Source organism: Meles meles, chromosome 12, assembly GCF_922984935.1.
Source record: "Meles meles chromosome 12, mMelMel3.1 paternal haplotype, whole genome shotgun sequence".
NCBI lineage: Eukaryota > Metazoa > Chordata > Mammalia > Carnivora > Mustelidae > Meles > Meles meles.
Window position 1 is genome coordinate 16,698,096 of NC_060077.1, and position 23,541 is coordinate 16,721,636.

A 23,541-nucleotide genomic window follows, 5' to 3' on the forward strand; every position below is an offset into this window, starting at 1 on the left:
TAAAAAATATTAATAATGGTGCATCAGGAGGTCCACACTAAGCAAAAGAAACCTCGAGTATCTGTGAATATCAGGCTAAGTAGACTTCGGCGCAAGAGCTGTTACCAGGAGGACGAGGGACATTACGACAAAAGGTCGATTCTGTGAGAAGTCACCGTCATCCTCGATGCGCGTGCTCCCAAACCCAGGACACCGGCTCTCCAAGGCATCACAGCCGGCTGCTGTGTAACTTAAAAACTCAGCCCCGGACACTTTATCCAGGAGGGTACCTGCATTTCTCCCCAGCCTCCACGATCCCGCCAGCAGCACAGAGACGATAATGACAACTGGACAACACAATCTGCGTGCACTTTTCTCCCTCCTTGCACTCGTTCGGCGTCAAATGCATACGGAGTGCAATTAATAACATTTGTCTGTTCTATGTCTGTCCGATGTAAGGAAAATAATGCATGGCAACACTGAAAAACAGAACAAAACATCCCCACTTAGTGAGTCTGGAACAGCTCCAGGATGAACACCCAAGGCTGGGAGCCCCTGACCACCCCCATGACTCTCCCTTCATCTCCAGCTGACACAGACAGTAGGGGGCTGTGACTCTCTCTCCTCTCAAGACAGGGAGGCATTGCACATCAGCAATCCTTTTAAATGTGGGCATGGTCATATGATTTTGTTGGTCAAAGGAATGTGAGTGGGGATGGTGTTGGGTACCATGGTGGTGGGGGAGCTCTAACCAGGGCATTCTCTGCCATGTTCTCTGCTCCCTCTCCTGGGTTCTGGAGAGGAAGACAATGAATGGGGCAGAGCACTCAGTGAACATGCAGTGGACATGAAGCCAGAGTGGGAAGCTTTGTTCTGGTACGTTATGGAGATGACCAGGTTGTTTCTTGTTACAGCATGACCTAGTCTGTCCTGGGTACTAAAGCCAGCACATTGGAGGGGGTGGAGGGGCTTGTCTTCTGGGTTTGCCATACACACGGCTACAAACCCAGGTACTCGAAGCAACACATGTTTATGATGGCATGCTTTTGTATGTTCAGGAGTCTGGGGGGCTTGGCTTGAACCCAGAGTGGAAGGTTGTGGGGGGACAGTTCACGCTCTACTCCTGTCCAGACCCTGTGCTTCAAGCAGACGGGCTCCCAAACAGATGAGGCTAAGGCCTAAGGCTGGGCACTTGCGTGTCAATCATAACAGTTGATTGCCCAGACAAAAGCTGTCCAAGTCTCATTCAGGGAAGCTGGGTAAGCATCCCTTGTGCGGACAGTAATGTCCGCAGAGGCTGACTTCAAGTTGGGCGTCAAGCCCTGAGAAGAAACTGCTTTGGATTGCTTTCCTGTACTGCTCAGTAGGAGTGATAAATCAACATTTCTCCTTGTCTTCAAGGTAGAAAAATCTAGCTGACAAGACCTGATACAGAAGGGTGACCTTGGAAGGGAGAGTCAACACAGGTCATCAAGATGCCTGTTGCAAACAACAGGTGTGGTTTCTAGGCACTTTTCAGCACAAATGATTGCAGTGAAGGGAATGCAGATGTGGGCTGTGAAGCAAGACTGTCTCTGAATCCCATGTGCAACCAACCACTGTGACGTTGGGCAACTTATGGAACCTCCTTACGTCTTAGTTCCTTGTGTGTAAAACGGGTATCCTGAGAGCATATGCACACAGGTGTCTGCGAAGACTGACTTCACCCAAATATTATGTTTAGAATAGTGTTGTACTTGAAACAGATGCTCGGTAAAAATTCCCATTGGGTGATTTCACTTGGCAGTTCTCAATCTGGATTCCCTCATTGGTAAAATGGGCCACAATACTATGTAAATACACAAGATTCGTCCATTTGACAATTGTTTACTTGCAGTACACACTGAGTTGTTGAGAATTCTGGGGAGGGGGAGGGGTAGGACATATGAAGCCATCAGTGGTGGGCTTACATTTTGGATGGGAGGAAAGGCAGGGAGTTGAAGACAGAGTATGTGCAAGGAGCCGAATAAACAGGATAATAGACAGTGAATGGGCTAGTCAAGTAAATGCTCTGTAAATAGGGGTTCCGTGTCTGTATCTAAATTCCCTAACCTTTTGAAAGGGACAATTAAAAAAAGAGCAATCCCGTAGAGCAAAATGGATTAATAGATGTAAAGCCGGCTCCTAAGGGATAGATAGGCTGGGGAAAGGGGGAGGGAGTGGGGTGGGCACAGCGGGAAGAGGCCAGAGGAGCCTTCTCTCAGTCAGTCACTTGGGGGAGGGGACCTTACGGATGACTCCCCTCATCGTAGTTGATCTGGGATCTGCATTTTGGGGAGGCTGATATTCTCTGTGGAGAGGAAAGAAATGATGAGTGTGGGAACCACAAGTCTAAACCTCCAGATGGGTAGCAGGTCAGGGAGGAAGAGTAGTAAAGCAGGCCCCCATCCCACAGTCAGGGATAATGGGATCTATTTTATTTTTCACTGATCTGGAGAGGCCAAAAATATTTCCTATGATGAAAACAAACAAAAAAAATCCTCCAGCCCTCTGGGCCTCAAAAACAAGCTCCTGGTCCCTACAGGAGGCCACAGGCAGGCCCCCTCACCACCCCCCCCACTTCTCCCCTGGGTTCTGTCTGCGGCAGCCCCTGAAGTGGACAACAGGGGAATTAGCATCACTCGTTCAAGAAAATAATTCTCTACTGTCATCGAAAACTCCAAGAATCACTATTTTACAGATCACCTTTTGGGTTGGGACTTTTTCTTAGCCGCATTCTACTCCTCCTGGCCGTCAAGTAGAATTACTTTTTCTCCCATCTCATCCGTCCTGTCCCCTTGCCCAGGAAACTGCCAGGAAACTGCGGTTTCCAAGCGCAGGTGTGGCCTCAGCAAATTGTTGTGTGCTTACACACGCGTGCGCGCGCACCTCCCCCCCCCCCCCCCCCCCCGCAGAGCTCAGAGAGGGCGCCTGCCACCCTCCACTCAAAGGCTTGAGAACCGGGTTCGAACCTTCCATGGCTATGCCGCGGAGAGCTAAGGCCAGAAGAGGGTAAGTACAAATTAGGGGTAAAGTAACCAATTCCCGTGGGGTCTGCTGGAGCCGCCCAGCACCCGTTCCCTCTTTTTCTTGTGCAGCCCTAGGAATAATCCCAGTCTAGAGGAATAATCCCAGGCTCGTTTTCCGGCTGGAGGGCTCTGCTTCTCCACTTTCACCTCGCGTGGGGCAGGACAGGGACTGGGCACAAGTGAGCGGGGTGGGATCTGGGACCAGGGCGGAGCCGGCCGGGGGCCGGGGAGCAGGTGGGCGGGGCCGGGGCTGGGACCCGGGCGGGGCAGGGGGCGGGGCGCAGGCAGGCGGAGCTGGGTCGGGAAGCTGGGCAGCCCGAGGGGCTGGAGGAAAGTTGCGGGGATCCAAGCGCCTGCAGCGGGCAGAGCCGGAGCCGCCGGAGTGGGGACCACCCGCAGGTACAGGGCGGGCGCTGTGAACCCGGGGCCGCAGGGCAGGGCTCACACTCTGCAGGGAGGTGTGGGGCGCTGAGCCCGGTGCTGGCGCGCGGCCGGGCACAGGTAAGGCCGAAGTGGGAGTCTGTCTCGCCGACTCTCCGGCGGGCGCGGCAGCTTGAACTTGGGGTTTGTTGGGGGAAATCTGGCGGGGGCGCTGATGCCACCAGAAGTGCCTCTGCGGAGCTCAGGGCAGACCTTTCCCTGGATGGGAAGACCCGTGGGCAGCCACGTAGGGGACTGGGACAAATTTGTCCGTTCCAGGATCTTCAGTACCCTTGCCAGGAACCATGTGGAGCACCTGGAACCAGACTAGGCTCAGTTCCCAGGAGCGAGGAGGGAGCATGGCTGAGGGGAAGCGTTTAGTGTCCCCCAGGGCGGGTTTCTATGGGGTCTACTCCCACACCACACTGAACACACTGTGGCATTTAGGATCCAAGAAGTGGGGCAGGTTATGTGAACCCTTACCTACAAACACGGGCTCATATCCTGGCCCCCCCATCCATACCCTCAGCTTGTCTAATTGGGACTGGGAGTCCTGGCGGAGGGCCTGGCTTTTTGCACCTGTTCCTTCCAAGCCAGGTCCTAGAGTAGATCTTGGATCACGTAAGAAGGCGCGCTCGCTAGGCAGCTAACAGAAAACTCACGCTTGGCAGAAATCTGGGACCCTCCCCACACACCCCAGATTCAGTCTGATGTGATTTGGGGGTTGCAATAGAGATTGTTGGGCTCAAAGTCGCTGGTGTCTGGGCGAGCAGGTGCGAGCCTATCTTGTAGGACAGGTTTTCCCAGAAATCCCATACCTGAGGCTATCCCCTCAGTCCCCCTGCAGGGCTGAGAATGAACATTTTGGAGTTGAGGGGATTTAATGGGCACGTTGGGCACAAAGCACAGCGCCGGGAGTGTTCCAGAGGCCAGCTGGCCTTATGATTCTTGCTATTTTTATTCTGTGCAGGGGGGCTGGGGTCACTGTGCTGACAGGATAGGAGGGGTAGGAGAGGTGGTTCCGGAGCCCCAGGAATAGCAGACTGCAAGAGGTGTTGGCTCCGCCCCCCACCCCACCCCCAGGGTGGGCAGCAGGCAGCGAGGCCTCAGCTTTCCCCGGCAGTGCCTTGTGTCCACAGCTGATGCCAGGGTCCTGGGGTGCGGATCAGGGAGGAGAAAATGAGAGAATACCTCTTTCTTGATGCTACGCAAGGGTGAGGGTCTGCAGGACCTTATGGATTAAACTGCCCACAGGTCGAGCCCATCTCTGTGTCTTTCCTGTGGGGACACCAGTTCCACCTGAGTCTCTGGACCCATTGGTGGTCAAAAGCCAAATCCACCTTTGTGGATTCTCTTCTTCCTGAAACTGTTTAAGCTGGGCTTGGAGCACTTTGGTAGGACACATGGACGCTCTGCCAACCGATATTGAAAAGTTGCATTTGCTTCTTAGAAACGTGGATGCACAGCCTGGAATTCCAGAGAAATCCACCCTCCTTGTCAGTTTTCCTGACAGCTCAGTACACTCTGTTGTCTCTAGTAGTGTTTCCTAAAGTTTGTAAAGGTGCCCCTCTCTACACACTCCAGAAAAACAAGGCCCCACATATGCAGATGTGTGATGGCCTGTAGGGGTTTATCTTTCTTGTCTGTTTCATTTGAGTACATGTGTGTGCCTGGATTAAGCATAGAGTGAATCTCCCATCTCTCTTCTTCTCTGTTGGCTTTGACTATCAGTCTAGTCTTTAGGATTAGATGCAGGATTCAGACCGTGTGTGTGTGTGTGTGTGTGTGTGTGTGCATTCACTTGTGTGTGATTGTGTATGTCTTTATGTTTTTTATTTTATAGAAACGTTGCCTAAACTGAAGTTCATCTAGAGATGGGCCAAAGAAACAGCAATCTGGCACAACTCAAGAAAAAACTGGTTATGCTAGATTTACTAAGAGGTGGAGTTATTTTGTCCTTTATGGGAGATTTAAGATACTTTTCAGGAGTACTTTTGATGCCATACTCGCAGACTTTAGAAATTGAGCCCCACATCATATGAGAAGGATGGCTTTTAACAAGCTGTTCAGACAAAGTGGAGCTTATCGTGTCTGCATAACTTATTCTCTGATAAGCAGGCTTCTTCATATACCTTGTTATATAAAAAAAACTAAGTTGCCAAGGTCAGGGGAAAAACAAATCTCGTAACTCCTCCTAGAAAGAGACACTGCACAACTGGGTGAACATTAACGTGTAAAACCATCCTTGTTTTAAGACAATTCTTTCTTTATAACTGTCCTATCCTCCCCTCCCACTCAAAAATGCAAATAGCTATTCTTGTTCAAGGAGACTGTGTAGAAAAAAGAGAAACACCTTTTGCAAGATTCCATTTTAAGTCAACTAGGAGGCCAGATCAGAGAAAGCAGTTGCAGAATTGCAGCAAATCATGCCCAGTGCAGTTAGCACACCGGAACAGGCAAGGAATGCGCGTGGAGCAGAAGTGTTGCTAAGTTCTCTCAGCTCATGGAACGATATGTGATTTATTAAGAACCAAACATTCATCATCCAGAAAGGCATATCGTCCTCGTGCATTTCTATGTCTAGCCTTGCTCCAAAGGGGGAGCCATTTTAAACTCTTTATCGGTTTTGTTTTTTTATTTCTTTTGGTGATTATTTCCTTGGAGTGCTGTCTGCTCATGGGACTGACTCTAAGTCGGTAAATACCCGCCTCTCTTCCCTGACGGCACCCACATATCGTTGGCAGAGCAGTGTGCCTCGCTTAAAGGATAATATAGTTCCCAACCACCCTTGCAGCTAAGGGTGGTCACATGACATTGATCTGCCCAATGGAAGCCAAGGAAGGCCGTGGAGGCGGGGCTTCCAGGGAAGCCCAAGGTCCCGGATTCAAGATGGCGGCACAGGGGACCCGCTGGCCCTGGGGAAGCCTCCTGTCAACTCCACAGCAGGTGAGCCGGGGGCGCCTTCCTGGCGGGTTCTCTACCCTCTGCTGCTGGCTTACGCAGACGGCTCGGGCACCTGCCGAGTCCTCGGTCGCTCAGCTTGCGTGAGTGTAAAGCTTCCTCCCCAGAGCAAGTCTCCCTTCCCTCTGGGTCCCCTGGCTATCCCTGAATTAATTTCTTTTTTTTTTAAAGATTTTATTTATTTATCTGATAGAGATCACAAGTAGGCAGAGAGGCAGGCAGAGAGAGAGGGGGAAGCAGGCTCCCCGCTGAGCAGAGAGCCCCATGCGGGGCTCGATCCCAGGACCCTGAGATCATGACCTGAGCCGAAGGCAAAGGCTTAACCCACTGAGCCACCCAGGTGTCCTCCTGAATTAATTTCTGTAACCAGCTCACTGACTTAAATATAGACTTTGTAGACACCCGCCCTGTGCCAAATGTTGGTGAGGAGGTGCAGAAACGGGATCTCTCCTACATCGCTGGTGGGAATGGGAAATGGTACAACCAGTCTGGAACAAGCTGGCACTTTCTTAAAAATTCAAACCCACTTGCCAGGCAAGCCAGCTCACTGCTCTCCCAGGCATTTGTCGCAGATGCACACTCACATCCCCGCAGGACCTGCGCTTCATGGGCAGTAACCCCCAAGCTGGGAACAAGCCTCGTGTCCTCTCCCTGGTGAGTGGTTAACGTGTAGAGCATTCCCACCGTGGGGCACGGGCTCTCGATCTCTTTTGGAAACTCTGTGCTTACTTAAAGCACAGGTTTCCAGGGGAGTCCTGTTCGTGGTGGATGGTCGATGGATAGATGGATGTGCGCGTGCTTGGATGCGTGGGTTACTACGCATTTGCCCATTTCCCAGCTGGTGGCTCATCACGAGGGCAGGGACAGCAGCCTGCTAGAAGCTGGGCCTCACCAAGTCTCCGCCACGCTCTCCTCTGAGTACTGGCCTCGTGCAGTGGGGGATTGAAAGCCATCTCAGAAAATGCGGTCGCCTGTACAACTTCATCTCTCATGCAGGATGTGGACAGTCGCTGTGCCACCTGTTAATGGAAAAAAAGACTGATGGCACGGCCCTGCATTGGGAGATTAAACAGGGGAATGATGGCTTGTCCGGGCATGAGGCATTTGTCAATACTCGTCCCTGTGACTTCATAACGTGTTCCTAAGCCCTGATGGAACATTTTGTGGTCAGCGGGTTCCGGGACAAAAGGAGGACCTGCCTGCCGATGTTTATGACTTTCTACATAAGCTTTCAGACAAAATATGTCTTGTGTTATGCTTGAGTCAGGGTAGGACAGAAGCGTAAACCTCCTCGAATGCCCAGAGGAGTTTGCCACGGTCATTAAGAAAGAGAACACAACTTAAATTTCTTGTAAATAAGTGTTTGGGAGGTGCACTAAACCTATTTATAACTGAGGAGAACTGCCTTAAGATTCGTGTTCCCTTTCATTTCCTTTCCTGCAGGTGAAACTCACCAGGAAGTTAAAGGTTTTGTTAGAAGATCCAATGTGAGTGTTTTACCCTCGGGTCTGGCTGGCTGTGTGTCAGCCAAATGGAGAACATTCCCAAGCTGAGCTAAGGGGTTTAGGGGACATTGCCGAGCCCTGCACTTTACTGGCCTCAGTGCTAGGCGGGCTGCTGCCTCTGAAGCCCAGTGTGTAGACAGAACTAGGAAGTGGACGTAGGCACACCAACCCATGTATCTGCGTGCGCACCCACAACATTTTTCTGTCCTTCCACCTATCTCTCCATCCATCCATCTATCGCAAACACGATTCATACTGATACCTCTGATTGCAGTAAATCACCAGGATTCTTTCTGTCCTTCTCCCCTCTTCTTACTTTTACCTTCTTTTTCTGACATTGAGAAACTCGGCTTTCGTATTCAGTGTTTCTGTACTTATTCGTTCTTTGCGTGAGCTGTTTCAGAAGCTCATCGTCTTTAGCCTTAGTCAAGAGACGGTTTCCAAAGCGACTCAGGCCGGATCTTTTCCTTCTCATATCCTTCTGTGTGGCTGTATTGTTCATTGGTAATATGGTTGGGCTCATCAGTGCCGTTCACTTTCCATTCCAATCTGTTTCATTTCTGCTTTATCCTCCCTGTGATCATTTTTCCCCAGTAAGCAGATGTGTGTGTGTTCTCTTACACCCTCTTCCTTCTGCACCAAGGGGGGTGTGTTATAGATGCTCATGTGTGCCCTTAACACTATGTCCCGGAAATGACTCCCAATTCAGTTCCTCATTCCTTCCCCTCTTCCTTTTAAATGGATTTCATTTTTTTAGAGGAGTTTTAGGTTCGCAGCAAAGCTGAGTGGGAGGTACACAGAGTTCCCATACACTGCCTCCTCTACTACCATCACTCCGCCCCTGTCCTCTGCTGTCCTTCGCTTGTGGGTGCACCCCAAGTTACTCAACCAGTCCCCTATATCCGGACATGATTTTATTGTTTCCGATATTTTGCAGCTACAGACGGTGCTATAAGGAGTAGCTTGTGTGCATATATTTTAATATATTTGGGAAAGTATCTTCAGATGGCTTTCTAGAAGTGGGACCTCTGGATCAAGACATAAGTGCATATGCTGTTCACCTAAGAGTTGCCCCGCTCCTGACAGCCTCACCAGCAACACGTGTTAGCGTGCTTTGTAATTTTTGCCAGTCCATTAGCCAAGTCGTGGCATCTCAGTGTTGTTTTAATTTTCACTTAATTATGAGTCTGAACACTTTCTCATCTGTTTGAGAGCCATTTTCATATCTTTTCTTGTGAATTTTCTCCTTACATGTCACATTGCTATTTCAGTCTGAATTTGAGACTGAAATAATTTCAGGAATTATAACTTCCTGATTTCAGGAAGAATTGAATTTCTTTTTCAGTGACATGTAATTAGGTTCAGGTTAACTATTGGTACCTAAATCTGACAATGCCTTGAGAAACTTCCAGCGCGGGGGAGGGGGGGGTGACATATGATGCGGAGTGTGTGCAGTGCTGGGTCCGGGGGTCGTCAGGGTGGAATTGGATTGATCTTGGTACCGGGAAAGTTTGACGGAGACCCTGGGAGAATTCACTCCTGGATTCCTGTAACAGCCCTTTCCTGGGTCACAGAGGGGCCACTCAGATCTGTGAAATCACATGGGACAGAGGATAAGAGAGGACTGAATTCAGGGTACCTGTGTATGAATCCCAGGCACCCTGGAAGTAGCTTTGCAGCTTTCGGCATGCCACATGACCTCTCTGTGATCAATGCATATTTGTTGGGTCCACGGTTGACTTGAGAAGTAGTATGAGGCTGATCCCAAATAAGGTATGTGGATTGCCAACACCCTAACAGTTGGCGATCCAGCCAATAAAATGTCACGAGCATGGAAGGATAGGGTACTTAGGGCTTTTGTCTCATTCTGGGGAAGATTTCCATCCCCTGCCTGGTCATTACAGCTGATTTATCATTTCAAATGCCCTGATGTGCTCTATCTGCTGTTTCCTTAATGCCAGCTACCTGCCACTTCAGTGGTTTTGCTTTTTACTCTACCAACAATGTGCGATTTTCATGCGTTTCACCAGCTGTTCACCCCATGCATAATTATTTACTTTGTCTTTAAGTCAGTGGCTTTTATAAAACATATTATTCATCTAAAAAGGAAACTTGATCTCTACCACCATAAGTAGGAGACTGGCTTATGAGGAAGACAAGGTTATCATAGATATAAAGACCACACATAGGAAACAACAACAACAACGTGAAATTCAGTCGAATTACTGTTATCTGCAGAAGGGCCTGGATGGAGGCCTGCTCCATCTCCATCCAAAGGGGAGGCATCACTGCCAGCGACAGGTTAGCCCCAGCCCAGGACTTTCTCCCTGAAGTCCAGACAGGAGGGCGGAAGGAGGTCTTGAAGGAGATGATGGTCTCACTCTATGACTCGGTCATGTACTTAAGGTCATGTCTCCGCACCACCAGAATCAAATCTACATCGTCAGGCCTTGGAAAACCCGGCCAACAACGGTTTCATCATCAGAGGTGAGAGCCAGCACAGGCGCAGACATTCTTCGCCAGCCTGCCTCAGTTGCCCAGAGTCTCGGCTGCTGACTCCAGAAATCCTGTTCAGTGCTGTGGGGCTTGTGCCCCTGTGTGTGTGTGATTCCCGGAAACTGCTAGAATGCACTTTCCATCTTACAGGTATTTCTGGCTTGTCTGGTGTGCAAATCCTGGCATATTTTTTTCTTCCACCCCTTGCTTTCCTACCCTTCTCCTGCCTCTCTCCTCCCTTTTCTCCATTCTTTCTCCTCTCCTCGCCGCTTCTCTTGCTGTCTGGTTTTCAGTTGCCCCCCACCCCCGAAAAATAGTCCAAGCCCTCATGGAACTCACAGACTCTGTAGAGGGAAAGAGAAGGCAAATGCATAAGTTAACATATTTTTCCCCAGGCCAAAGTGTAACTTTTGAATAAATGAGTCTAGAAATAGAAAGGACTCCATTTCAGTAGTTCTGTTTTAGGAATCAGAGAATGAGGTGAAGCAATACTAATGAGATCCCAGAGAAGGCATCAGGATTGTCTTGCTGGATGCTGGATCCAGGTAGACTATCAATTAGCATGACTTAGCTGAGCATGTACTACGGAGGCCTGCGTGGTGGGCTTCAAGGGACATAAACAGAGAGGGACTCTCTGAACAAGCCCCCGAGGAAGTGATGTGGACTGGAAGTACCTGAGAGAAGAGAGAGGACCATGCAGTCCAGGTGGACAACCAGAGAAGCCTTCCTGGAGGAGGAGACTTCAGTGGATGATTAGGGCCTGGCTTGACTGAATTCAACTTGGTGATGGTCTGCTGCTTTTCATGGGGCATTTGTAAACTGAGATTGGGTGTTCCAGTCCCTGGGATTTCAGCTCGGTCCTATTTGAGCATTTTGAAGATTCTGAGATGCTTTTCATCCCTTCATCTTATTTATAATTCTTCATAGCCTTCAGAAATCCTCAGGATTATGATCCCCATTTTCCAGATGAGCAGACAGAGGCCCAGAAGGGTGAAGTGATGTTCACAAGGGAGCAAAGTTAAGGAAAGTGCATTTGAACCGAGCCTTTTCATCCCCAGAATCTGACTCTCACCAGTTCTCTGTGCTCGGAGAGGCAGCATCTCCAGGCATGGAAGCTGAAACGCCCATGAACAGGAGCACGGGAGACAGACACACGTTCCTGTATTCATCCAGGGAAATGCTAACCAGCCATGAAAATTAATTAGTGCTGCATGTTTTAGCAGGGATAAGTCTTTAAAATGTAAAATTGAGTATAAAAATTAAAAAGCAAGCTGCCAGAGCATACCTAGAACAAGATATCATTATATACGGTTTAAAACATGCAAAACAATTTCATACACTTTATGAATACCTAATTATGTAGTGCACAGTAAAAAAAAAAAAACACTTGGAAATCATATAAGCGTCAGGATCATGTCTGTCTCTGAGGAGGGCAGGGTGTGGATGGGATGAGGTGGGGGTTCCCAGGAACTTCAGCACACCGTATCTTATTTCCTGAGCTAGGTGGGGACAGGGGTGTTGTGTTCTTTTCTGCACTGTTTAGCTGCCTGATGTATTTAATAATTAAAAATTGAATTAGGTGGATGGTCGTCCAATGGTCAGGCTGGCACATTTTCCTCTAGACTCTGAGACAGAAAGTTTTTCCTGATGTGATCAGAGATAGAGATGAAGGAACACCTGCTTTGGCCCCGCTTAGTGTGGAACACACGTGACATCATGTTCTGTCGGTCCACGGAACTGAATCTTGCATTAGTGGCCCCCACCGCTGGACTCGGGCTTTCTTAGAGGCCAAGCAGAGTGAGGTCTGTTGTTGGCCCCTGTTTCTGGCTGAATTAGACTGAGTGTGTTCACTCTTCTCAGTTCGAAGAATCAGTGTTTGAACTGAATTTCCAGGTAACTCTGAGCATAAAATCCAGGAGGAGAAGCCGCATTGAGGCTGGGGGCAGAGCGTGCTATTCTTCTTCCATGGACATTTCCTGTGTGCCTGCAGTGTTCGGGGTCTTGTCCTAGTCACTGGGGCTCCAGCAGCATGCAGCAGAAATGCAAGGCTTGTCCCGGTGGAAACATTCCCTCTGACAAGGGAGACATCCCCGCTTTTCCACAAAACAAGTAAGCAAAGTGATAGAGGTAATAATTAGGAACATTACTTAAACCATTGCCAAAATAAGTATATGTCTTTGCGAAGTTAGATTTGCTTGCAACTAAATAGCAGTACACATTAATTAATTAAATGCTATTTATTGAGCACCTACTATGTGTCCATTGCCCTCTTAAGCACTGAGGTTGCCGGAGAGATCCCAGGCCTGCCTCTCATTGGTCTGATTTGAGCCAGTGACTATGACCCAAAGGATGGAATGTTCTGATTGGCTCTGCCTGGTCACATGTTCATCTATTCTAAGCAGGGTCACAGGTCCACCCCTAGAACATTTGGGCTCCGTTCAAACCACACAGAGTAATCAAAACAGGGTGGTTTCCCAGAAAGAAACAAGGAGCTCTTCCACAACAGTGGGAAGATACACGGAGTCAGAGAGGGAGTGCTCCAAAGTGATGTTCAAGCTCCTTCTCCCTCCCCGAAGTTCAGCTCAGCCTTCCCTTTGGTCTCGGTTACTATGGAAACTGCATCTGAGCCAGAACTCATCCCTCCACCTGCTCGCCATGCTGGGCTCCCAGCTGGATGAGTGTGCTGTGAGCTCAGAGTCTCCAGGAAAGGCGAGCAGCTCCCTTCCCTGGGGTGACACCAGTTTCCTTGCTGGCTTTCCACTGAGGGCTTTGTCCGGGAAGCCCTCATTCCTGGGCTCACGGTCCCCTTCCTCCATTTCAAGGTGGCCATGGCAGGTGCATTCCCCACCAGGCTTCCAGTCTCTTCTGCTTCTGCCTTGACATCTCTCTGGCTGCTCTCTTGCCTTGTTCTTCCACTGTTAAGGGTTCATGTGGTTGGGGCCCACGGGAATATCCCAGAACAGTCCCTAACCTTCACTGCATCTACAGAGTTCCTTCTGGCATGCCGTGTAACCTGCTCACTCACAGGCCAACATGTGAAGTGGGGTGGATGGCTAGGGTTGGAGTGGAAATTCGAGGGCATGGAATCCACCCCCTGACCTCCACTCCTGACCTTTCCTGTGGTCATGGGAGCCTGCTGCTAACAGACCAGGTGTATTTCCCTCCCCTCTCCCAGAGGGGGCAGAAGACACCCACCCTAGCTCAGTGAGGCTGGCAGTCTAGCTCCTCTGTAAGCTGCTTTCCACATGGGTGTGAGTGAGGGGCGGTGTGGCCTGCCACTTAGGACCATCTGGGTGGGAATCCCAGCATGACATTCCCTAGCTCTCCAACTTTGGAAGAATCCCTAACTTTGCAGCCTCCATTTCTTCTGCTGTGTGCAGAGCCCCTGGCCTTCCTCTGTGTAAGCCTCCCTTCTAGGCTGCGTGGGTGCAGAGGAACCAGGTCTGACAAGTCCCAAGGTAGAGACTGTAGAGACACTGTAGAGAGTCAGGACACGAGCACAGTGAGGAAGGTAGTAAGGGATAATAAGCACCAGAATTATTAGCAGGACTTGGGGAGTGAGGAGAGCTGGTCAGAAATCGTGCTCTGAAAAAAAAAAAAAGTATAAAAAAAAGAAAAAAAAAAAAGAAACCGTGCTCTGGGAAGGAAAGCTTTGCTGACACCTGAACAATGGGAAGGAGCCAGCCATGGAGAGCCCAAGGGAGAGCATTACAGGTGGAAGACGCCGGGATGTGTAAAGGCCCTGAGGTTGAGCCCAGCACAGGCCATCTGTGTGAGGAGGGGACTCTGAAGGAACCCCAGAGCACAGAAAGGCGCCCAGGAACCTTGCCTCCGATACGTGACCAAGGTGCACGGGGCCGCATGTCTAACCTGAATTAGTTTTCTTGTGTTGTAAATGCCAAAAGAAGCCTGATCCTGGGTAGATGCAGAAACACAGTTTCAGCTCTTTCCTGACGCTCCGAGAGAATTTATCAGTTTTCCGTGTGAATTTCCAAGAAATGCTTTTTCTGTTCACTTTAGAGTTTTTGTTTTTGTTTTTGTTTTTAACTTCAGTAACAATGCAACACTAGTTTCTTCCCAGTAGATCTGTTAGATGTTTCTCACTGAATTCATCAGTAGGTAGCTGGCTCATGACCTGTTGCACATGTTATAGCCTTATAGTTTCTTTGCAGTGACCTTATGCAGTAAACAGCTCTTAAAAAATGCAAAGGACGGGGCGCCTGGGTGGCTCAGTGGGTTAAAGCCTTTGCCTTTGGCTCAGGTCATGATTCCAGGGTCCTAGGATTGAGTCCCTCATTGGGCTCCTTGCTCAGCGGGGAGCCTGCTTCCTCCTCTCTCTGCCTGCTTCTCTGCCTACTTGTGATCTCTGTCTGTCAAATAAATAAATAAACTCTTTAAAAAAAATTGCAAAGGGCCAGCCCTAATCAGGCATCCGGGGTGCATTTTTTTTTAATTTATTTATTTTTTCAGCGTAACAGTATTCATTGTTTTTGCACAACACCCAGTGCTCCATGCAAAATGTGCCCTCCCTATTACCCACCACCTGTTCCCCCAACCTCCCATCCCTGACCCTTCAAAACCCTCAGGTTGTTTTTCAGAATCCATAGTCTCTTATGGTTAGCCTCCCCTTCCAATTTTTTTTTTTTATAAACATATAATGTATTTTTATTCCCAGGGGTACAGGTCTGTGAATCGTCAGGTTTACACACTTCACAGCACTCACGATAGCATATACCCTCCCCAATGTCCATAACCCCCTCCCCCTCTCCCAACCCCACCCCCCCAGCAACCCCCAGTTTGTTTTGTGAGACTGAGAGTCATTTATGGTTTGTCTCCCTCCCAATCCCATCTCGTTTCATTTATTCTTCTCCTATCCCCCTAATCCCCCATGTTGCATCTCCATGTCCTCATATCAGGGAGATCATATGATAGTTGTCTTTCTCCGATTGACTTATTTCACTAAGCATGATACTCCGGGGTGCATTTTGTGATTTCATCCCACCTGGAGGGGTGTCGTTTGGTGACACTGCACTTGGAGCTCTTTCTCTCTGTTAATTCTGTTTTAAAAATGCTTCTGTCCTGTTTTAGGTCGACTACCACTCACTGTCATTTAGACCGATGACTTCGGAGATCACTTAATGAGAGAAAGGAAGAAGATAATGTATTACATACCATTATAATTTATAATCCATAATTAGAGACTGAGATATTTTAATTATGCAGACGTGCTTTTTTTTTTTCATCCACACGGTCCAGCTCCATAAGGCTCTTTGCAAATATTTATCCCACCCCCTTCTTTGTTCACTTTACCTTTTATTCCCAGTAGCAGAGCTGATTGTCTGAATTTGCGTCTGTCATTCTGATTATGCGCTTGTCACAGAGGGTCACAGACGTGTTGCTTCTGCACCCCTAACACAGGACTGGCGGCTTGTTAGGGCTCATTAAGTATTTGTTGAGTTGATTTAAATTTGAAATACTAAATTAAAAATCTGCCACCAACCTGCAGGGTTCTTCGCAGTGATTTTTTGTTCTTATCATGGCTATATACTTGCAGTCATACTTAATAAATTCATTGCAGCTTTCCCTCTAAATGGGAATAAAAACTTCTATACAGTCCTTGGGCTCCATTGGTTTAGCTTAAGGGACTTTCTGCCTGCCCTCGGGCTTAGGGCGCTAGGATCAATGGTAGGAGCTGTTTCACTGGAGGAAATAGTTTCACTGAGCCAGCAAAGTGACCATTTGAATTGCTTGAGCTCTGATTTAATGCTGATTTGAGTGCTGGAAATTTGGCTTGGACATAAAGTAGAAAGGCCAATTTCTTTCTCTGTAGATTTGAGAAGGATTTGATTTTGAACAGATGAGTCATGGCAGATGGTGAGGAAACTCCAGCTCAGGAGAACTTTTCTAAAACCTCACCATCCTCTCTGACCTCCTCTCGCAGCCTCCTGGACCCTCTGGGGCTCCATGAATCACCAGGCTTATTCCTGTCTCATGACAGTTTGTGATTCTTCTTCCATCCGCCCGAATGCTGATTCTGTGAATCTCTGCAGAGCTGGCTTCTCCTCCTCAGAGAGGTCCAAGCCCCAGCATCCCCTCTTTCCAAAGAGCCTTTTCTTCCATCCCAAGGAGATCCCATCTGAAAAAGGCTCTCCCATGACCCAGCTTCATTGTCTTCCCTGCATTCATCACTCTCTGGGGTGGTTTGATTTCTTACTTATTTAGCATCGGTGATGCCCACTAGAATATGAGCTTTGTGCAGGCAGGGACGGTGCCTGAATTCCTCACCTTTTCCCAGGGTTAAGAACAGGGTTTAATATATAAATATCTGTGAGAGAAACACCCCTTCATCTTTGTGATAGAAAGTAGGAATGCGTGATTTGACAAATCCTGCCACGTTTGAAGTGCTGCAAGTCAGAACCCCCATTCCTTGTTCCACCTGTAGGACTCCCGTTTTTGGTACTTATTCATTGCTCATGTGAAGATTTCAGGAGGGAAGGTGTTAGCTGTGGGATGGACTGATTTGTTGGTGCCTCTGCTTAGCAGGTAGATGACATGGGGGATCTTGCTGTGGATGTGGATCTCCTTGTTAGGGACTTTCCTTTAGGACCAATGCAGAAGAAATGATTAGCAAGGTAAGAATTAATATTCTCAGGACCCTCTAACTCCTGGGAGTTCATCTCTCTGGACTTTTTCCTCAAACTCTGAAATCCCAGGATCCTTCAGTCCAGCAGGGAAGATGACACAGATTAACATATGAGCCTTAGACCTAGTTCAGCCAAAACCATCGCCATGGTGGCTGAGGGCTGGGGACTGGTCCGTGATTCTCTTCTATGACTTGAAAGCCATCTTCTGGTTCCCCTCACCAGGGCTTAGATTTTAGACATAACATGATTTATTTGGGCCTCAGTTTCTACATCTTCCTATACTGAGGGTTGGTGGAACCAATTTAGAGACACCAAAAATGGGCCACTTGCTTCTTTTGGTAGAGTTCCCAAGGGGCTGGATGAGGGTATGTGGTAGAAGGTGTGACATGAACCCGAGCCAAGCAGAGCCTCTTGTGAACAGGTTTCCAACCCCTGGATATCAGAGTGCTGATAACTGGCCTGTTACACACAGAGGAGGCTGTTGACCTGCAAAATGATGTGGTTCTCAGTGTAGATTCCAGGGACCCCTCGGGTTCCTAACACTCCAATCATCACCATGCAGAGTGTTGTCATTAGCTTTTTCACTGTTACTCTTCATGTGCATGTGGTGGAATTTCCCAGAAGCTCCATGGTGTGACATATTGCAATAGACTGAATGCAGAAACTGATGTGAAAATCCAGTTGTCTTAAGTCAGACATTTAGAGATTTGCAAAAATGCAAAACTGTGTCCCTCCTCTCACAGATTTTTTTAAATAGTTTCTTTTAATTTTTTAATATTTTTTATAAACATATAATGTATTTTTATTCCCAGGGGTACAGGTCTGTGAATCGCCAGGTTTACACACTTCACAGCACTCACCATAGCACATACCCTCCCCAGTATCCATAACCCCACCCTCCTCTCCCGGTCCCCCTCCCCCCAGCAAACCTCAGTTTGTTTTGTGAGATTAAGAGTCACTTATGGTTTGTCTCCCTCCCAATCCCGTCTTGTTTCATTTATTCTTTTCCTACCTCCCAAACCCCCCACGTTGCATCTCCACTTCCTCATATCAGGGAGATCATATGATAGTTGTCTTTCTCCAATTGACTTATTTTGCTAAGCATAATACCCTTTAGTTCCATCCACGTGGTCTCAAATGGCAACATAGTTACTTTTCATAAATATGTCATTTATGTTGGCATCTCATGGGTTTATTACTGTTACTTTTTAATGAGTTCTTTTTTAATTCTCAAAAAAAATCTGAAATAACTTTTTAAACTTTAATTCCAGTGAGATACACAGGAATTCCCCACTATTTGGCTTATTTTTAGGGTTTGTGTGGTGTACACCTGAGTTCAGCTCATCTCGAAATAGGTTTTTTCCTTTTTTGTTTAGAAACAGAAAGCAGCTGGTCCTAAAGGTCACAGTAAATCAAGAATGCTTTGTGATTTGTCAGTTCAGTGGATCTGAGCTGTTTTTTCCCAGGGTTCAACCTGAAGGTGGGACAGAGGTAGCCTCTGTCATTAAGAAGTTTTGTGACGTAGTCTTGTAAGGCTTTCTAGAGCAGCTTCTCCTCCAGACCCACCTGTCCCCTTCCTCTGGCCTAGTCTTACCTCATTTTGCAGTGGTTTCAGGTTTGAAAGGGTGAACTTGTATACCTTCGTGCTCACTAGTCAGTTATAATTCTGTGCTGGAATGGAGGGAAAAAGGAGAACATTTGTGGCTTAATGAGAAATGAGATTGTGCAGATATTCCTAATGCTACTGACAGCCTCAATTCAGTAACTCAATTTTGGTGGTTTCCTGTTAGAGGGAAGAACAGCCATAGGAGTTAGATTCCATTTTACAGTGCAGCCGGGCCGGCTTGCACAGCTTAAGTCCTAGGATCAGATAAAGCATTTCCATCACGGAGCTGACTAATAAAGCCCCTAATAGGATTTGCTGACCGTAAGAACCACGGACCAGGGAGCAGCAGCAAGATTCTATTTATTTGTCATTTGCATGTAAATTTCATATATAATGGATATTGTGTCAGAAATTTTAGCGCAATTAAAGAGAACAGAATACAGTATAATATTTGAGCTCAGATATAAAAAAAGACAGCCTGTTTGTATATGCGCATGGGAAAACTCCAGCTCATTCTTGATTTCTTTAAGAAATTCAATGGCAGATCCTGACTCTGTGATCAGAGCGGTTAAGCTTGGCTGGTTAAAAATACAGCAGTCACTCCAAGGCTGGGAGGTGGGGAGTGAACTCAGTGGAGAAAAAACATCCAAGTCTTGCCTTATTAATAGCTCTTAGAATGCAATGTCAATGTGTACTTTACCAGCGACGCCTCCAACAACTATAAAAAGTACTCTCTGTGGCTGAAGGACAGATATTTTCGGAGTTAATTATAGCTAGTCATAGATTAGGGAAACATTGTTCTTTGCTTTTTTTAATTCTAAAGGAAATGAACTGACACAATGAAATCAAAAGATCAGGATTCAAGTATGTGGCTGTTGATGGGTTACATAACTAGTTACATAATTAGTATTGGGATGAAGGAGGGGCGAGCGGCTCCTTTAAAAACTATTCATCACACTCTGTACCCTTTGTTGGTAACAACTATGTGCTTGTTGTGGGTGAACTACTCGTGGTAATGTTGGAGGAAGAGATGAGCGAGAGCCTCCTTCTTAGTGAGACCAGCGTAAAAATTAAAACACCTTCTTTGTAACTGTGTGTTTAAATCTCTTCCTTCTCCCTCCACCAGTTATCAGATTGTGGATTGCCTTAGAATCAGTTTCAGTGAGTGTAACAGATATCTGATCTACTGAGTGTAAGAGATACCCGAACTTCTTTTTAATTTCAGATGATGAGATCTCAGGCTGTTGAGGTATTTCCGCCCAATACCTACTACTACTATCTGTTAGAAATGCAGACTGCATTTCTACTGCAAGAAGCAGAGAACTCTGGTAACTGAACCCACTTGAGACAGCGCTTTGTTTTGCTTACTTAGCAAGATGTCTGGATCTTGGCAGCTGTTGGCATCCATTTGGTTTTTCAGAAACATTAGGCCTGCATACCATATGATTGGCTCTGACTTTCCTCATGGTCACAGGATGGTTGCCTAATTCCAGGCATCACAGCCATATTCAGGGCAGGACATAGTGTGGAAGGAGCCAAAAACCAGGGATGATTGTCTCTTTTATCAGGACCGTCAAACAATTCCAAGCCCCCAGCCCCTCCCTGGTTCTGTCTCATTGCTGAGGGCTGTTTCACATTGGGTACCTGGGAAAATGAGCATTTACTTCCCCACCTACCTCTGGGGCTCACTCACTGGATAATCCAGCAAACCCTGACTGGCCACAGAGCTCCTCCTGCATGGCAATGTTAAGGGCTTGGAACTGCAGTCATGACCATGACAAACACGGTCCTCAGTGTTAGAGGAATCACAGCATCTTGAGGGAAGGGGTATTAAGTAGTCAATTAAGAGATGAGGTGTAGAACTACCGTTTGCTATTAAGTGCATGCTGGCACAAGAAAGGGGGACCAGAGCTGTGTGGACCCATGGAAGGCTTCCTGGACTGACTGTTAGAGGATGAACCCAAGTGAATGGAGTGAAGAGAATGAAATGACCATTCTCAGAAGGAGAGTGTGAATAGAGAGAACTGTGTGGCCAGTGGGAGCCGGGCCCAAGTGCAGCAAGGAGGAGCTCCTGTTCCGCTAGCTCAGAACGTCACCATTGTCCCAGAGTACCTGCCCTGGCTGCTGCGTGTGCTGGGTTCAAATTGTCATTTTGGGGCCCACGAATCAACTTTGTTGGCTCTTCTCTTCTTCTGTTGATAACCGCCAACACTTGATGTGCAGAAGGTTGGATCTTGCTGGATCCTCATGGCCTATAGCTTTGCTTGGACTCGGGGAGTTCTCCACTCTCCCCTGGGCATGTCTTGGGAAATTGTGAAAGGTAGGAGAGTCACATCGCTATTGTTTCCCCCTGTTCATGTCTGACAGCTGGCTGGAGTCTGCCCATGAAGGCATCAAAGACAGATACCACATGATCTCGCTCGTATGTGGAATTTAAGAAACAAAACTGACAAACGTAGGGCAGGGAAAGGAAAAATAAAATAAGATGAAAACGGAGAAGGAGGCAAACCATAAGAGACTCTTAATCATAGGAAACAAACTGAGGGTTACTGGAGGGGAAGGGGGTTGGGGATTGGGGTACCTGGGTGCTGGGCATGAAGGAAGGGACATGATGTAATGAGCACTGGGTGTCATAAGCCATGGATGAATCACTAAATTCTACCCCTGAAACTAGTAATATGCTCTATGCTAACTATATTGAATTAAACAAAAAAATTTCAAAGAAGATATTGATGTGATTGTTCCTTCCCATGGACCAATTTCTTAGCCATGAGTTCAGCAATGGATATTTTCTTACACCGAAGACTTTCCCATCGTTATGTCATTTCATACTTGAGGGGGTCGCTCAGCAAACACGGGACAAGGAATATCCTGCAGAAATGTAAATAGAATGTAAGATATGGAGCTGGTGTATCTGTGAGTAGGGAGGCCACAGACAAGTTTCATGCAGTTCTGGTTTATTTTATTTTGTGTGGCAACTGCTGTGAATACTGCCAAGCCTAAACAATTTTTTCCTAATGCCAGCTCATCAGGATAGTGAACTTTATTAGGTTTCTGAGAAGTAGACTGTCTGGGATTAAATGGCATATTTTGGTCACTATATCTGTGTACTTCAGCCAGTACATTTTCAGTAACTAACTTCCGGAGAATGTCTATTACTGTTCAAAGATGAATTCTTCTACCTTCCCCTTGTTAAAGCAGGGTACAACCTTCTTCTCCCCTGGTCATTACCACCATCCAATTTCCTTCTGTGGGGATATTTCAGATGAGTTTCCTTCTCTGGCAAATGGGGATCGTAATGTCATCTCTACCATGGAGACCTGGGGAGGATTGAATGAGAAGGGAGATGTAGAATGTTTAGAACAGTGCTTCAAGTACTCAATGAAATCTAGTGCTTTTATTTTCAAGTGGGATCAGGATGCCATTATTTATACATGGAAGGCATGCGGAGGGCAGTCATGCTGACTTGGCTGGGGGCAAAGTCCATAGTTTTTGGCCATGTTGACTGCTTTCCATCTATTGGGTAGTCAAGTAGAGGGTCCTCATGGACAATTTAACACATCATTTTTTCTTTTCTTTTTTAAAATTTTATCTATGTATATGACAGAGACACAGCAAGAGAGGGAACATAAGCAGGGGGAGTGGGAGAGGGAGAAGCAGGCTTCCCGCTGTGCAGGGAGCCCCATGTGGGGTTCAATCCCAGTGCTCTGGGAACATGACCTGAGCCAAAGGCAGAAGCCTAATGACGGAGCCACCCAGATGCCCCTACTCTTTGTTTTCATTACTTTTCTTCTCTTTAGCTTTCATCACTCAGTTTTTTATCTGCTGTACTCATGGCAAGGTGAGCCTTGGAAAATGAACAGTGATCAAAACAGACAAGTTCTAGAAAGAACCTTCTGTTTGATCAAGAGTACATCTTCCTATTTTCGGGTGCCTTATGTACAGTAACAGACGGGAAGTAAGACCCTGTTGCGAGCTGGAAGAATGAAAACCTCAGCAGAATTAGAATAGCATTTCCAATACCGGATACCTCAGACTTCTGCTTGGCGTGCTTCTTCCCATAGTCCCTTTGCTGAGGTTCACAGGAAGAGGCTTGGCTCGGCTACTGAGTCACCAGATAAATACAAAGGCTCTAGACACTATTTGCACTCCAGTTATAAGTGTAAAGGAGAAAGATCGAACCACTCAGGGAGGGACGATTTTTGCTCATGAGTTGGAAAAAGGGTGGTGGGGGTCAGTCTCTGCTTTGGCCCCTGTCACCGTCACCAGGGAGCCAGGGGACTCTGAAATGGTCCCTTGATGGTCTTTGGTCGAGTCTAGAGAATGCAGCCATCTCCAGCAGCAGGATGCTGCCTGCCTCAGTCTGGCTAGGAGGGACTCCTGTCTGGGCTCTGGGCCTGCTCAGCATCCTCTCTCCATCACGGGCAAGCTCAAGACTCCCTGGACATCCTAAGTGCTCGAGGACCAGGGGCGGGGCCCTAGACAACACCAGGGTTGATGGAATTCACAGGCCAAAGTCACCAGTAGGGCATTGGACAGTCAGGCTTGAGATCTCTCGTCACCTGTGGCCTGGATGATGGTGGAGACCCATGACCCGTGCCCTTGACTTGCTTAGATAACACAGACATGAACTTGTTTGATTATTGCACAGGTGCTTTATTGGTGATGAAGTCATGCTGACTTACCGTGGGTTGCGGGGAGATGTCCTGTGGCAGAGCACTAATAATGACAAAAATAATCATAAATTTAAAAATAACAATAATCAGCAATGTGAAGATTGTTTTCAGAGCAGGGGAAGAAACGAGAGGGCAGTCTTTTCCAAATGTTAGGGATATCTGACTTCTCGGAGTCTTTCTCAGGACGTGAGCATTGAACGCCTTACA

General features: G+C 47.5%; 1 long non-coding RNA gene across 1 annotated transcript in view; it reads left to right on the top strand.

Annotated features, from left to right (window-relative positions):
- The first annotated feature begins 3,368 nt into the window (after positions 1 to 3,368).
- The window catches only part of LOC123953821, a 34,739-nt gene continuing 14,566 nt past the window's right edge, over positions 3,369 to 23,541 (top strand). Inside the window, exon 1 of the long non-coding RNA XR_006820983.1 lies at positions 3,369 to 3,425. This is a non-coding gene — a long non-coding RNA (uncharacterized LOC123953821). The remainder of the gene's footprint in view (positions 3,426 to 23,541) is intronic.